The sequence below is a fragment of the Anser anser genome (genome assembly GCF_964211835.1).
Source record: "Anser anser genome assembly, chromosome: 2".
Lineage (NCBI taxonomy): Eukaryota > Metazoa > Chordata > Aves > Anseriformes > Anatidae > Anser > Anser anser.
Window position 1 is genome coordinate 42,406,718 of NC_139721.1, and position 18,380 is coordinate 42,425,097.

At 35.0% G+C, this 18,380-nt stretch overlaps 1 protein-coding gene across 8 annotated transcripts in view; it reads left to right on the forward strand.

The window, feature by feature from the left end:
* ST18 (ST18 C2H2C-type zinc finger transcription factor) overlaps positions 1-18,380 on the forward strand; it is a 211,579-nt gene that overhangs the window by 115,132 nt on the left and 78,067 nt on the right. The gene's annotated exons all lie outside the window — the stretch shown is intronic.

An 18,380-nucleotide genomic window follows, 5' to 3' on the forward strand; every position in this document is an offset into this window, starting at 1 on the left:
TTCTAACAGAGAGCTAGTAAGCCCTGCTATTGACAGAGTTTGTTAGGTAGATTGCATCTCAGGAAAGGGTGAAATTCAGTCCAAAAGTGTAGGTTTTCTCATTCACTAAATGGAGACACTGGTTTCCAGTTTCCCTGACTGTGGATGAAGATATATTGTGTTTGAAAAGGGAATAATCTGATGACCAGTGGAATAGTCTAAGACAAAATGAGCATTACCTAGTAACAGTTTTCCCTGGCCCGACCTGGATGTTCAGAGGTTTCTGTGAATCATTAAGCTCAGTTAATGTAGCTCCAGGAAACTCACTTTCACGTAAAATTCCAAAACCAACCAAGAGAGTTGTTTCTAATAAAGCAATAAATAAATATATGCCTTTTAAAAGACCACAACCACATAGCTCATATTTTCTCATTGCTCAGTGTCCAAGTTTGTCAATACAGCCTGCACAGCTTAAGGCAACTGGAAGAAAATGGTGGTTCATTATAGCGATGTTCAAAGGAAAGTACATTACTCATTTCCCAGATGACTTTCCAAGTGGTCCCTTGGATTCTTATGGGTCTTTTGCCTTGATATTTTCAAAAGCAAATTTATCATATTTCAAGATGCCAACCCTGCAATGTTAAACTGGATCCGAAAAGCTTATTTTTCTTCCTGAATCATCATATTCAGAAGATCATATTCCTACCTTATGTTTGTCAGTTACTGTTATCTTATGTGACAGCTAGCAAGGAATTCAGATTCCAATAAGGTATTAATAGGACTGTTACAGATACAACTGCAAGTAGTTGAGCTCATTCTTATATAACTTGTACTGCGTTAAGTTCTTCTAATATATTGTGAAAATAATCTTTCTCTGCTAACACCTACAGATCTTACCCCAGGGAAATCCACTCAGATGAGGGCAACCACTGTATAGATAATTTTAGGATAGAATCATGTTTTGAAGACACTGCCAGTTTAGAGTCCTGCCTCAGCTATGTGAAAAGAAAATATTTCCGATTGATGAGCCAAACAGGACTTGAGCTTTGCAAGGTCTGACACAGTGACATGTTTTAGCCATAGTCTTCATAGCCTCCATTCACAGCAAGAAAGCTAGAATAACTTTAGTGACTAGCTGGAGGTGCTCACTGCTGTGGTGGAGTGGTCCGTGTCCTTATTTCTTTGACAATAAAAGGAATCTAGATGTGTATCCCATCTCCATTATTAAAGTTAGCATTTCTAAACTCTCCTGAGTTTTATACAATCCTTAAAGAAGACATATAAAAGTGACATATTAAGATCACCCTTGATCCTACACAGCTATAAAGTATATATCCTGTTCACCCCAGCTAGAAAATTGTTTTATATATTTGATATTGAATTACCTTCTAGAATTATGCAAAAAAAAATAACAGAAGTTTACTGGAAACCTTAAATCATTGACTCATTATATTTTGACATAATAATAATATAAACTCTTTCCTTAGGACCATTATTGTTTACACTATTATCTGTTTTACTGGTTAAAACAATATTTTATAATAATTTTTTCCAGTCCGTAGACCAACAAGTTATAAGTAAACATTCTTACCCAAATATCAGGTAAGACTAGCTAGATACATGTGCAGATCTAATCTTCCTTATATAAACTATTATGCAATATTACAAAAATGAATTTTTATTAGTTTTCATGTCCTTTGGTTTCTAGTCTTGTTGGTTAATTCAGTAGTCTTGAGAACACAGTGTTGGCCTGAAAAGTACAGTGGTTTCCATGAAAAAAAGATATGGAAATGTAAGGAGTTTTAAGTATTTTTTTTTTAACTGTTTTGCAAATTCTTTGCACAACAAACCTCACCAATATGTAAACAGGGCTCTAGCTACTGTGTTTGTCCACAGCTAAAGCTACAGATGAACACACTGTAGTTGTGTGATGACAGGAACAGCTGACTCATTAGTAGAGAGCAGTGAAAGGTAATTAACCCTGGGAAAAGTACAGCTGCTATGCGAGCTGTTCCTTTCTGTAGGATCTGATTAGAAATTAGTGTTAAACCACTGATTCTTTAAAAAAATGTCATTGATAATTCACTTTCTCTCTCAGGTGTGGCCCCTAAAAGGGGCTGAGGATAGAACTGGTGTACAAAAGGTCTTCTATCTAAAAAGGCCTTTTCTGAGAGAAGTACACACCTGTTTGGCTGCTTCTGGAGTTTTCTTAGTGATGGAGATTGTCCCAGCTTTGAATGCTCCAAGTCTATGGGCAGCACAGAAAATGCATTGTCAAAATGACTTAAGGTAGAACATTGTTGTTTGCTATAACGAAGCTCTTAGCGAGTCTGATTACTTAAAAGTCACAGCTACTACTTGTTGTATCAGGACATAGTTCTGGTACAAAATATTGCAGACATTTTTAGAAAGAAAACAAAAATCTCCCTACTAGGGTAGGTGAGCACAGCATATTAGAAAAGGATTGTGACCTGTTCACAAAAGCTGGTCCTCATCCCATACTGTTTCTGCATATATCGTAGCTTTTGAAGTGCCAGCAGAAGAGACAGAACCTGTGATTTAAAGTGACATAAAAACAACAAGGCAGCCTGTCATCTTCATATTCAGACACCTGATACAGGACTACTTATCCAAAGTGACAGAACTACCAACTACAATAACAATATTTCATTAATGTGTTGTTGATATTTCTACCATACTGTTTGTTATTTATAGCTAATGTGTCCAAAGGAATTTTAATCATCTCATTTTGTAAGATCTTTGGTCAGGATTGTATCCTTCTATAACTGTGTGATTAATACCAAAGTGTATGTGAATGCTTGCACATGTAAATAACATCTATTACTGAGGTCTGTGAGAGTGTTCTGGTTATTTTCAATGGAGCCAGGCTTACACCAGGGAGTCTGAAGGGAAACTGTGTTTAAAGTGATGAAATATGTAAGACTTCTCTCCATAGGAATATTTTTTTTTCACCCTACTCAAGACAAATTCACTGCAATAGGATGAATAATAGATTGCTATTACTTAATCAATATAAAATAATATTACAAAGATATGTTTCTATAGTGTCATTTTTAACTCCATGATGTTTAGTGGTACAATGAGACATTTTCTTACCATATATGTAGTACGCTTACAATTTCAGTTTCTTTTAAATGAAATATAGTTCTTGTTGGATACCATATTTGAACCTAGCATTACCATAAACCTATATACATGTACATATATATATATAAACATATATATGTACATATATATATATACACACACACCTTATTGATATTTTCAGCATTGAGAACAAAAGCATTTAAAGAAGAAAGAAAAAAAACCAACACTATATTTACTAGGATAATTTTCTCTTTATCAGAAAGTAAGAGAAACAGGTTTTTAGAGTAAAGACATGGCATGTCAAGAGTACAGTTACCTCTGTATTGCCTAACATGTTAAGAGAGGAGAGCTCAAAAATGTTTTAAATTACATTGCTATTCATCATGCATTACTTAGTAGGCATTCTTCTCAAATTGTCCTTTTTTATCTGTTCATTTGTTTTTAGTAAAAAAAGCTTGAAGAGAAAGAGGAAACACTTTTTTCTTGTAAATCCCAAGTAGTAACATACTCTTGGAATATCAGGTTGAGTTTCAGAAGAAGTGAAGGCATCAGCAAGCTATTAAATTGATGAATGCATGAGGATTAAAATAATATTCACTACTTTAAAGTATGGTTAGGAATGCACAAAAGCTCTTCACAGCACTATACATCATTATGCTCATTTAGCTTAAAGGTTAAGAGACTTGCTGAAGGTCCAAGAATAGATAAGTGTCAGAGACAAGAAAAGAATCTTTTTATTGGTAGTGGAGGTTTTTATTTATACATTTATTTATTATTATTATTATGAATTTGTACAGTCATGGTGCATTATCTTTAAGTTTGCAACAGAAGACAGATGGCAATTTATGAAATAACCTTCACCCCACTCTAGAATCATAAAATGTCCCCAAAAGAGAGATTAAACTGCTGTTCTCAGTGTCTCTTGACCTAACTTAGAACAGACTGAACACACTTTTGCTTGCTCCACAGACATGATCTGAACTTCTGTTGTCCCGGTGTTCATTTTACATGCACACTTTTATATCTGACAAATATTAGTCAGTGGTTTTACATGTCCTTTCTTACTTTGATTTTCAAGGTTGTATTTTTGTTCTTGGTTTGTTTTTTACTGTGCTACTCGGCATGCTTCCAAGATCTTCAGGGCAGTGCACTAGTGCAAGCAAGTCCTATTATCTTTAACAGTTAGGGTCATTACAAGTCTTTTAGATGGTGGCAGACTGTACTTCACATGGCACACTTCTAGTTAATGAACATATGTGATTTGCATGTTGAGGGAAGGCACACTTCTTCCCTTTGTGCGACTTTCCCTTTCTTGGGACATGCCTGTCATACTTAATGAAGGGAGATTGTTGTTTAGAAAGGGGAGGATGAATGCATAGGATAGCAGAATGGTAGTTGCATTTCTTTTTATAAAAATAGTTTGTATTTTTAGGTTCATTGTTCCATTTGACTCCATGTCAGAGAATGTTCAATGAGCTAATTAGCCATGGGTTTGGTCCAGCTTAAGAATTGCAATGTCCTAATTCTAGCTGTTAAATCAATCCCATAAAATTTGGCTGGAGCAGTCAGAAATCACAAGGAGGTAATATACTGAACTAGATTAAGCCTGTAAGTATTTAAGAAGTGACCATTTTGACTGAACCTAATCAGCTCCAGCACTTCTGTAGATTTTGTACAATCCCATTAATTCCTTGCAGGCTTGCTGGAAACCATGCATGGTATGAGGACTGTAACAGCGGTCCCTGAACAGCAAGTTTGTAGCTGGACCAGGATCTTCCTGTTGCTGGAGGAAGCTGTAACAGAGTAATTAAGGCACTACGATTTTGCTGCTGTTAGTTATACCAATCTGTGTGCTCAGGAGTCTCACTCTGGCCTCAATCCTGCAGCTACTAAGCACCCCTTCATTGAGCCCTTCATGGTCATCTTTCGCTGAAGAGGGTAGCGGTCCCCCTACACAGTACCTCACAACAGAGATGACTCCATGCAGGAAAAGTCATCCAGGCTGAAAAAGAGTAAACAGGTTTTAAAATAAAATAAACCCTGTGTTCCAGAACCAGTGACGCATGCTCTTTGAACTTTCTTTTAAAATTGCTCTGAAATCATAAGGTTGTTATGGTGTGTTTTTACTCCAAATAATGCATATCATTGTAACACAAGCCTTGAAGTTAAGTGGCTACTTTAATGAAACATAGTTACCATAGTTACCACAGGAGAACAGAGAATAACTTTTAGTTCTTTTGAAGCTATGAATTAGTTTAAAAAGAGGAAAAGGAATAAACAAGCATGCAGAAGTTTATTATTCAGTGTTTCATGCCTGATCAGCTCCAAAAAAGAACTCTCCCTAGACTACGGTATTAACATTTTCCAGCTGAAATCTATAATTGCCCATCAACAAACACAAAATCACATTTCAGCTCTTTGGTATGTCTGTTTCCATGTTTTGTTTTTTTTTTTTTCTTTTTGTTTTTTTGTTTGTTTGTTTGTTTGTTTGTTTGTTTTTTCCTGAGTCAGAGAAGAAACAGATTTTTCCAAAGTTCTGCTTTCAACAGTTTGTTAATAACAGACATTTTACAGCACTTTGGTTGTTATAAATAAATAAATAAATAGGTTTCTAGGTAGATAAATAAATAAAACTCCGAAACACAGTAATACATTGCTAAACACAACTCATGAACTCTATGGTGTAACTTTGTTATTCATTATAAACACTATCATAAGGCTGGTGGGAGGAAAATGAGAATTTATCATCGTGAAGATATCTTCCAGGACCAGCTTCATTGTTTTTCAGTTTAGCATTGAGATGTGCTCTATCCCTGAAGTGTTAATGGAGGTCACTGCTGTTGCTCTCCTTTACCATGTCAAAGTAAAGGAGTTTCTACATAGTTGACTATTGAGAAACAAAATGATGTTCTTTCCTGTATATCACCTTCAGCTTATGAGCCTCTAGAACAGTGGTGATTAACAGGACTTTTACAAAGTTTCTGTGTAGTTACAAGGACAGCTTCAATCTTCTGTCATTTTTTTGCATTAGCTATGATTATGCTTTTACCACCAAAATGCATTTATTTTAAAGGTAACAATACAGACTCAGAGAATAGCTTATGTTTCATCTATATTTATCAGCACTCACTGTACATTTGTGTCTTCATTACCAGGAAATATTAAGGGACATTGTGCCATCTATTCCTGTTTACAGTTTATTATGCAGAGATAGGAAACACTTAGCATGTAAAATGAATGTAGAAATTATTCCTGGATAGAAACACGGACATTTCCCACTCGTTGGCTCTTTCTCCTCCATCACCGGATCAGAGTGTAATTGTCAGTAATCAGGCCTGCTTGCTGCTGATAAAACCACTCTGAATGCTAGCAGCCTTCTTTGTGTGATGACTCAATTATTCCAGAAGTGCCTCATCAAATCTGCCCCATCAGCTGGGCTAATAAATAAGGAGAAGAAACTGGCCCCCCAAAGCAAATTATAAATCCATTTGCATTAACCATTTCGCTGGTCCATGATCTAGGCAGAAATAAGCATGGCAGATTGTGTTAAGCTTATTTGAATATGTTTATAATGTTTACAGCATGCAACCTTTTTTTTTTGTTCACAAGGTGTTGGAATTATCAGTCATGAATAGCATCTAAATGCAGTTATGTTAATTACAGCAAACCCTCAGGCATCTTTGAGGGATAGTTTGTTGCTTAAATCAGGTGAAAGTTAAACCCTTCTGCTAGGTGAAATACGATCTTGCACATGGCATTGGAATTATAGTCGTGTTTAAAAGATAGGATGAGTGCAAAGGATGTATTTTTACAGGTACTGGAAGGACAACTACAAGTGTTATGAAGCTGTCTTGCACTGGTAATGTGACCTCCTATTCATCTCAGGGTAGAAATAAATAACGTAAAGTTCATCCCTATAGTCGGGAAAGAAAATGCAATAGTTGAAGCAGTTATGATCCTGTTTCACATCACAGATTTGTACTGTACACTTAATAAAAGTGCAAAGGGGAGTACTCTTCCCCAAGGAAATTCCTTTCTGAAACTCAAACTATATTAAAAAAAAAAAAAAACAACCCATGTGTCCAAGTAGTTCCTTTCTGATTTCCAAGAATTCCCTGTGTAATCCAGTGAGTATGTTACAGTGTAACTTCAGAAGGCTGAATGAAATTAATTTGTTTACTCGTGTGCTAAACATTACAAATGTGCTTAAGGGTCTCACTGAGATGACCCATACATCTGTGCAGAACTTAATATTATGTAATTCAGCATGTGCAGGATAAAGATCTGACTGTAGTCAAGAGCTCAATATATCTTTACTTTTTGTAATGACAACTTTTGCTTACAGACATATTTTCAAATACTAAATATTTTACCTTGAGAGAGAGAAATCATTTTCACTGTAAAAACATGAAAATTGTTCTTAGATCACGATGGTGAGCACATTGGATTTTGTTTCCTTAGCTGTTATGTCCATTCTGAGTTAACAAATCACAAACCATCGTGCTTTTTCATCTTCATATTTGCAATACATCAACTAGTGATGTGATAGATTAGATAAAATCAAATTAATCTGTTGGAAATTATATCCATTATGCCCAAAGAAAGTGGTTAGACATCTTTTACAGATATCATACAGCTTTTTATACTGCAATTCTGACAGAGAAAACAACCTCAGACTTTGAATGATATCACTTTTAACTGTAGAATTAGTACTATTAAATTTTCAGGAATTTTCTGGTAATCTGACCTGAATGGGTGGACTTTTACCTGTAGACAATGGGTCAACAAGAACAGTTGCTTGAAGGGATTTGTCACACACATATGATGGTGAGGATCAGGGCTCAAATGGTGATTCACATCAGTATCTTCGTATGACTCATGGATCTCAGTAGGTTGGCACTTAAGTCAGTACGAAATCATGTTGCACTGGAAATGGCTATAAACCAAAGAGTGAATTGCAAAGATTCCAGGTGACTTCACTGAACCATTACATTGACAAATCAAACAACTCATTTATTCCATCTTTGTGTCTTTATAAAGTTTATCATTTTAGCAGAAATGAAGTACTGTTTGAAAAGGGTGAAGGTCTTCTTTGTAGACAGGCAAGCTTCAATGTCAGAAAAAAAAAAAAAATCAATTCAGGTTCTATGGAACCATAGTATGTTTCAGGTTGGAAGGGACCTTAAAGATAATTTAGTTCCAGCCACCCTGCCATGGGCAGGGATGTCACCCACTAGATCAGGTTGCCCAGGTCCCCATCCAACCTGGTCTTGAACACCTCCAGGGATGGGGCGTCCACTGCCTTTCTGGGCAACAGTTCCTCTGCCCCACCGCCCTCTGAGTAAAGAATTTCCTCCTAACATCTAATCTAAAACTCTCCTCTTCTAGTGTAAAACCATTCCTCCTTGTCCTATCTCTACATGCCCATGTAAAAAGTCACTCTCCATCTTACAAATAAGCCCCCTTTAAGTATCGAAATGCCATAATGAGGTCTGCCTGGAATCTTCTCTTCTCCAGGCTGAACAACCCCAACTCCCTCATACTGTCTTCATAGGAGAGGTGCTCCAGCCCTCTGATCATCTTTGTGGCCCTCCTCTGGACCTGCTTCTACAGCCCCACGTCCTTTTTGTGCTGGGGGCCCCAGACCTGGATGCAGCACTCCAGGTGGGGCGTCATGGTAGGGGGAGACAATCACCTCCCTCAACCTGCATAGGGTGTAGGCATCAGTCACCACCTGTAAATCAAAGGTATTTGTCCTTCCCAATCTTTTACTAAAACAGATAAATGAATTCATGCAAGCCATGAATAGACTGGGCCAAAAGTCTTCACATCAGCAGACTTGTGGTCTTAAAGGGAGTGATCCCACCATAGAGCCTTTGTTGACAAATAAGTAAATTATTTCCATTTTATTTCTATCAACAACAATCTTATCATCAGAGTTGCCAATAACCTAGATAGATGACCTCTTGAGGCTGAGATCTCAATTTTCTTAATTTTTTAATCTTAATTTTCCAGTTGGTATGTCTATGGTCAATTTGATAAGGATAAAATATTCTTTAAAAAAAAATAGTCTGAATAACTTATTTTATAAGATTTTGATGTAAATCAACACTAACTCACTGAAATGAATTTGTTTGCTACCTGAAGTATCAGATCCCAGAAAAACATTTGACATGTAGATTGCTTCTTGGAGAGTGTACAGGGATGACACACAGTTTATATTCCATTAAGGGTATGTCACATCCCATGACACAGCATAATCCTACACACCCTGTTTATAACATGACAGATGCATGACATTGTATTTGAGTTTTTATGAAACATCATATCTTCAAATGTGAATATTCACCCATAACTCAGCTGTATGGTTGCCAGCACTCTGTTATGTGAAAGAGAGAAAAAATAGTACATTTAAACTTATTAACCAATAACTTCTGTTATAATCAAACAGAGAAGAGAGGTCAAGTTTTGTGCTTTATATAAAGTCTTGCTTTTGTCATACTATAATGCTTTGCTTTTCAAAGATAGCTGATGATGTCGCGTACCAGGCAGATGGGAGTAAAACAGCAAATGGCACTGTTGCATGTAGCTTTCCAAAACAATTTTAAACCCTCCTCCCCATCCCTCATCTAGCCCAGACTCATTTTCTTTAAAGGAGGACTTACAATGTATTAGTTTATTATGTAAAGTTAAATGCAAAAAGTTCTGTACATTTTTCTGTCCTTTGTGCACTTTTCCAAGTGGATCTCAGCTGTGCTGTCTTAACTCTTTCTCCCTTAGGATGAGAGAGACAGCAGATGGGGTTAGGGCAGAGGGCTGATGCTTCTGACAGCAAACGGCCTGGTTGTTGAGTGGAAGCTGTGAGCGTCAGGAAGCTCCTTTTCCCCAGAGAACCAACTAACCACTGAAGAAAGTTGAAAATGAGCCCTTTGAGAAACGCTATTAAAAGTAGTAAAAAATTGCAATTGTGCAGATGATGTGCTGCTGTGTGGTTATTCGAATGCTAATGAGTTTGACATTAGGAAACTCAAAGGGTTTACAGCTACTCCCTTATGTGATTTAGTTCTTTATTGGCAATCTTTGAGAAAATAAATGGAAAATATATTGCTAATAAATACGTAACATGATAGGATTTTAAACAAATCTGCTAAGTTTTAGGCTTTAGAAAATGCTTTGTTCACTATTGTAAGTATTCTCAGAGAGATTTTGTTTTACTTTAGTTTATCTTGAACATAGACAAGACAGGTAGAAAGCTTTAAAAACTCTTTTTTTTTTTTTTTTTTTTGGATGTTCAAATAAAATAACAGGAAAGAGGTCTTTGAGGGTAAAAAACGTTCTTTTTTTTCCAGAACATGTTGGCTAAAAAACTGCTTAAAAAATCTTTTCGGTATTGGGATGTTTTGTTCTGCTTTTTCTCCCCTCTTCATCATGTTGCATCTGTTGTCTGTTTTGCTACTTGATAAAAGCTTATTTATTTTAATTAAAAGTTATTGATGGGATGCAACTAATAGTCTATCTATTGGATCTCAAGCACAAATTAGTCACTCAATAAACTCCAGCCTCCCTGCGAATCAGTTTAGAATGAGCCTTTCCAATTTCAGAAATATAACACTACAAATTTTATTGGAAAAAAATCATCAGATATTATTAAATGAATACTTAATGTTTCACCTTGAAGTTCCAGAAGTTTATCTTCAAATTTTGTCATTAATCTATAATTAGACTAGGTAGAATGAAGAGATATATTTTACTGAATAAACTGAATATTATTTGAAAATTACCTCTGAAATTGCAAGTGACAGTAAAATTTTATATTTTGGTCACTAGTGGCAAGACTGATGCTAATATAGAACCTCCGTATAATAGTTAATCATAGATTTCCTCAGGTTGCAAGTGCGTTCAACTTTCTTTTAATTGTTTGAAGTGTGTGGGTATTCCTTATTTCTGAGTATAAGGCCCTCAGTACTGTATACTCAGATACAAGACTCAGCTCTTTTTCTCTCATCATTATTGTTGATTTGGCAGGAGTTTCCTTACAGAAACGAATAAAAATAAGAATGCAGAAATACCAAAGACGTCAGTTTGCTTACAGTAAGAACACTATCAGTCTGCCCAACTTTAAATACTGATATTAAAAGTAAAAAATAAAAAATTAGAATGCGTGTCATTTATTTCGCATCATGTACTGAACCATCCTACTCATTTGAAAGGGTTCTGATACAGTAAAAGTGTTTGGCTCAGGATTTCTACATATAGAAACTATGGCTTTCTGTCTGCGTATTAAGAAAAACTTCTCTTATAAGTTGATAAGCTATTGGAAAAGACATTAACAATTAAAAAAAATACCATAGTGAGAGAAAAAATACTATTATTTCGGCCTTTTAAAATATCATTGGTGCCTATGTAACACATCTTCGAAAAAACACACAGTGTAACAATTCTTTGCCCATTTGATATAAGGAGTGTCCCATTTCCTCTATATTTTATGTAGCATGGCTATGGCTGGGGTTTGGTTATGTTTGTGGGTTTTTGTTTGGCTGGTTGGTTGGTTTTGTTTGTTTGTTGTTGTTGTTTTAGAGAATGAATTTCAGGATTATCTGTTAAATCAGGCAAGGCATCTTGAGCACAAGCATTGACGAATTTGGTCCTTTGGAATCTGTACATATTTTCACCTGGAAACACACAAAGGTGGGATAATTTATTTTTAAAAAAGTGAATTTGAATCAAAATACATCTCTATATTAGTACTAGTATAGCGTCTCATGCACTGCGACAATATTCCTTTCATAGCATTTGCTGTTTTAAGAACAGTAGTCTTAGCCTTCAAGGATCAGAAATAGCAATATTGAAAAAGATATAAACCTTTGTAAATACATAGAAATTCTAGTTTTTAAGTTTCTGAACTATGATCCATTAACATTAAATACCACCAAGAACACAAATACTTCTGAATATATATGACTTCAGGAGTGAGAATGTATTTCATAATGCAATGTTTAAATTTAATCGGTGAGGGACAGCTTTTTTGTGTTTTTTTTGTGTGTGTGTGTTTTGTTTTATTTGTTTGTTTTTCCTCCGATTAATGAATAATGATTTATTATTATTATTATTATTATTATACATCAGTAGGGTCAGATAAATACTTTGTCATATTTATGAAAGATTTTTATGTGTCAAAACATTTTTATGTTTGAATATTGATGTTTCCTTTTTTCATTAGGAAGAAAAATGATATTTAGTACATAGTAGCCCAGGAAATAGTGACAAGATGTTGAACTACATCAAAAATAAAAATCCAGGAAACAAGCTTCCAGAAAATAGGATTACACATCAACTTATGCTGAGTTGCATTTCAGCATGGTAGACTATATAATTTTTCTCTAAATTTAAAAATCTAGCAGTTGCCCCTTAATTTCATAAAGCTGTGACTCTGCCCTCTAAAGCCTTGGTAAAGCAGACTAATAGAAATACTTGGCACACATGGGTTACCTAAGGGAATAATAGAACTATTTGCTGTAGTCGTTTGGCAAAAGGACATAAACATATGGCTTTGGTTTATATTCAGCACTGCCAGTTGTGCAAAGTTGCATGGATGAAGTATACAACAGCACTGACAACTCAGAAATCAGAAGTGAGAATCAAAATAAATCATCCTTGTAACAAAGCTATTCAAGCTTGTCTCTAATTTAAGGTTTATTTTGCTGCTGCATATTTTGAAGTAGTGATTTCAGTATAAAAATATCTACATTTCAAAAACAGGTAAACATGCAGCCAAATTGTTGATAATTTATATGTTATAAACACAAATTTTGCATTCAGTAGATGTACTTATTCATCTGAACCAATTATTTCCATGTTGTTCAACTTCCTGCTAAAGAAATCAAGTATAGCATTGTATAAACTAAAGCAAAAGTTTCAAAAATAAAGGTGGGATGACTCCTTGGGTAAGAATAATCAATACCCCCAAACAAGGCATATTTTCAGTAATAGCCTTTAAGAACACTTACTTTGTAATTTATTTATTTATTTATTTATTCCTCCTTTCTGGCCATAAATGTGACTAAAAGAAAAGAACAAATAATGTTAAGCCACAGTGCAATCAATGTTCCTGAAAATTTTGTCTTTGGACTGGATTTTTTATAACCAGTAAAAAGAATATGTAAACTTTATCTAGAAGTTGCTATATATGCACTTTGCATTTTCTTCTTGCCCTGTAATTCTCACCATCAGTCTTCCATTAATACTTCAATAATAATAATAATATTAATAATAATAATAATAATAATAATAGACATTGTAGAGTGGCAGAAAGATGTGTTTCACACACATATATTCACAGAACAGCCAAGTTCTGATCTGTGTTTCCAGACAAGCTGTAGGAAATCTTCAGACTGGCTGCTTTATGATTTGTTTAAAAACTCTTTTTTCTTATGACAAAATTCCTTTTTAATGAGTTTTTCATTTTATTCTTAAATGAGTTGTTAAAAGGTAGCTACCAAAAGCACTGAAAAAAACTTACTCCAGGGGTTTTAGTTACTTTAGGGAGAGACACACACTGTATCATGTCACCTGGGGCATAGGTACAGCACAGAGAGGTTTGTAGAGCATAGTAGTGTCTGACTTCAATTATGGAATTTTTTGCTTTTGTTTGAGACTTAAGGATGGATTTGTGTGCCTTAAAAGATGTCTTTCTTTTTCTGGCTAAGTTCATCAGTCTAATGACAAATGTAGATTTTACCTTTATACAGTCTTATGTAGTTTACAGACTACAAAGAGTAGAGAAAAGCTATTCTTTTTTCTGACCTCTCAAAACCAGTAAAGGTTTTTCCTAGAGAAGTTGTTTGCCAAATTTCATTTTTAAAATCAAATATAACTTTTAGTTGGAAAATCACAGGAAAATGTCAACTTTCATATACCTTACCACAAGATGAACTGGTGATTTAGTTTTCTCTGTCTAGTTACACTAGAGGAATCAGACTTCCACTTCAGAAATGTGACACTCACTCAGGTAAATTAATTTTTGCTTGTCCAAAGTTTATATTTGAAATTAGAAAGTGCATAGCTCTTACAATAACTATTTCCAGAAGGTCTGTTTCACTTTTACATGTATCAGCAGCACTGGTTTCCTCAAGTCATAGCTTTTTTTTTCACGATAATGTTCTATAAAGCTATCCTACCAAGATTGTAGTATCAATTTAGTTTCCAAAATTGAGAATTAAAAATGTTCAAGTAAATTGGAATAATAACTATTACTATTATTATTATTAACATTATTGCACATGCCCTATTTCAGTTGTTAGTCATATTCTTGGATCCCATTATAATATCAGTACATGCACATGTGCACAGATAGACTCCAGGCACACACACAAAAAAACAAACTCAGAGCCAAATCCTAATTCTCTCACTCAGGGAAGTATTTCCAGGTGCTGCTCTTGAGTCCTCTGACTGCAGAGCAAACAGAAGTAACATTTGGTTTCTGCAGCCAGGAACTCTGAAATAGTTTGCTGAAAAAGTATGATTGCTGTTCTTCCACCAGTAAATTCATTTGGAGAAACAAGAATACCCTGTAGCAGTCACATAGCAAGTTACTCCAGTTTCTCCAAGCAGAATATGCAGTATCATCGGTGACTCCAGTCTGTTTTCTGGGATCTAGTTACTGACTTAGCCTTATGTCTCAACCAATAACGAAGGAAGGGTGGAGGGAGGATTGAAATTCACTAAGTCAGGTAGAAAACATTCATCAACATAGTGAAATTTGTCTGATCACGATCTCAGGAAACAACTCAACATTACCATACACGGTAAATTTCCAAATCACAGAAATATGGCATAACTAAGGAACTTTAAGGCAGGTACTTATTTCCTAGCTTGATTTCCTGATGACTTAGGACTGTATATGTGTTAACTCTGTGTTTGTTTCTGTCTTTCTGACTAATTAGTTTCTCCCACTAATTCCTTTAATGTCCCTTAGACAGTTTCAACTAAATTTGAAAAGAAAGTGTTCAGACACGTTTAAATCCATCATATCGGAGAATCTACTTATAGGGTCAGAGAATCTAGTTATAAGACACAGTGAAATTCCTTCCACTATTCATAGACTTACTTATCATTGGACATATTTTTACTTGTGAAGCTTCCCACTAACAAATATGGGATTGCAGCTCCTGATAAAATTTTCCTGGTGATCACTTAGATATTATCCTGATAGCTAAAAAAATAAACAGTAAAACATCATGCATGGATTTTGTGCAGATATGACCAGTCTATGATTTACGGCTTTTTGTCTCAAGACAGTGTATGTACCAAGAGGGAGGGTTGATCATCCCTGACTTTAAGAGCATGAAGCACCACCCAGAATACATCCTATTTTTGCAGTACATGACAGTAATAAGATATATATCTCAAATTCACACCTTGATAACAATTACCTCTAAAACAATTAGATGGAATTTCTTTTTTAGAGTTTAACACCTTTAATGTTCCAAGGATATATTAAAAGTTTGAATTCTTCTTGTGGACTGTCTATGGATATAATTTCATGTAAAACAATCACTATGCACATAAGAATCAGAAGTGAGGAACTTTGTTCAATTTTTTAAATGCCAGGTAATCTCTGAAAGAAATAAAAAAAAAAACAAGGATACTGTATTTAAATTTTGAGCAAGAGGGATATTTATGCTGACACACTTAAAATATTTCACAGTTTTATTCAGTTACTTTTGTATAATTTTCAAGCTAATGCATAGGACTTTTTGTAAGTTAAGCTGCTTTTTTTATGCAACTTAGTCATGATGATTCTTTTAATATGTGCTATGCAGTGGGCTAAACAGCACAATAAATTTTAGGTTTGAGTTGATTAAACATCTCTCATAATTTCAAATTATTACAAGGAAAGAAAATCAATAGAAAAATCACCTACATTGATTTTATTGTTGGTTTTCACTCATTGTGCAGTTTTTAAATATTCATCACAATGCAACGTGCTATTTAGACCAAAGTAACTGCTGTTCAGTAGAAGCAGTAGACACTTTTTGTTTCATAATTAAAAGAGCAGCACTGTGATTGGTGTGGTATTTATTATGAAATGATGACAAAGGAGTACCAGTGGTTTTAATAGTTTTAGCTTACAGGAGCTGTTGTTAATTTTGTCTGTAGAGTTGCAGGTGAAATAATGCACAGTGGATAAATAGTCTATATTGGTTTAACTGAACATAATATATAGTGTGTTCTGGAGTTGTTTGTCTCAATAGACTATAGTAATCAAAAGTAATGAACCTATTATGTGCAGGACCTTGGAGAGCATAGAATGGCAGTAAAAGTGTGGCACATAAAAGGTTTATTAAAGGAAATTAAAGTCCATCATTGCCACACCTGCTCCCCTATTATAAGTCTATGGCAGGTCAGTGCCTTCAATCACAACTCAGCATCAGAGAACAGAGCCATGTTTCCCATTACCATTGCAGTCACATTGCAAAAACTCATTCTCCAGGTTTTAAGGATAGTAACAAGTAAAGGCTTACATCAACCCCACTACTTAAACACAAACCAATTATGTTTCTTTCCTTCTAATAATCAACATCAGATGTAAATTTAAACAGAGAAAAGATAACATTGTCTGGGTTTGAGATTCATTTTGATCAATTTATAGTTTCATTTTAGATATTGCTAACCTGGGTTCTAGAATTAAACTTCTTCAAGTACATAAATAGCCTTTTCAAATGCTTGTATTCTCTCCTACAAATAGTTACTTTGATTCCTGTAACTGTATATGATGTGCAACCATATATAGCAATGAACAGAAAAATATAAATAAATGAAAAAAAAGGAAATTAGAGAAATGTTTTTTGACCTCTAAAAAGGCTGGCTTTATTCTTTTTCTTTCTCAGGTCAAATTTGTCATATTCTGCAATGTTCTTTCAGATTAGACTTTCAAAACATCTCAGTTATCTGAGTCATGTAAAGCTAAAAATAAAGCATCCTCAGATCTTCAAACTCTATACATAGAAACAGGCACAAACAGATTCTTGCATCTTCCCCCTATGGGGCAAATCAATGCTGCTGATCTTCAGTAAAGAAGTGTGAAAAAATACAGAGGATCTGCTGACATTGCTTTTTGTCTTGCGACCTTTTGGAGCGAAAGATTCACAGTTGCCAGGCATTGGCAGTTTCTGGTACCCATAGAATGCATCTACCTATTGTCCAGCACAGTTATATAAATCAGATGCTGGTGTTTGCAGTTGTTGCTGCATATTGATCTGCAGAAACACATGGGAGTTGCTTCTGCAGTGTGTTGCATCATCACCATTTTAAAAAGAGGTAAACTGAGATTCAGCGTAAAGATAGGTAGTAAGATACTACCATAGACTGAAGAAAATTAGAGCTCCTGCTGTTTTTCCTGGACAAAAATTCCTTATGACAGATTCTTCCATACTTAAAAATTAAGAGTTTTAGAAAGAAATGGATTTTGTCTCTCTGGACATGTTCAACGTTACACTGTTATACAATCTGCTGCATGTCACTGCAGCTCTCCACACCAGAACATGAAATCTTAATCCCTTTGAATTTCAGGGGGTTGTAATAAAATCCATGGATTGAAAACCTGCCCCTACAATTATGGGTCTGGGCCAGATCCAAGACCAGAAGGTGCATATTTTCACTGCTGGTTTAGATGTAGCCAAAAGTGTCATGAGAACAGTGATTCTTGCAAGGCGTCCCTTATTTCAGTTAGAAATCTTATGGCAGCAGCTCTTTTTTTTTTTTTTTTTTAAAGTAAGAAATTTGTTTATTTATTTTATGTGAAATGTAAACCTGGCTGCTATGTTCTCCCAAAAATTCATACAAATCTGTAACTGTCTTCTTGACCAAAACTTCTATGAAAAGTGATTGATACAAGTGATGAAGTATTTCAAAACTGTATGTGTGCAATTACGCGCATTCAAGCAAGAGGGTTTCATGCTTTAAGAATGAAGTTGTCAGATGCAGGTTCCATTGCAGCTATTCAGATATGCTTCAGTTACAATTATGCAGCATGTCTGTAGGCACTGGGACTTTTTGGGACCTTTTCTTCCAAGAGGTGGACGTTAAAAGCAGCAGTCACACAACACTGCCATTTCTAACCTTATGCCTTCAGCTAACACCTGTAGACCTTGTCATTAAACCTTAAAGAGTCACTCATTACCATCACTTTATTAAACAAATCTGTATCATTAAAGGTATCTCCTAGGTATTTACTAGATATTCACAGATGGCTTTTTATCTCTTTGACAAGATTAATAAGGCATGATTATTCT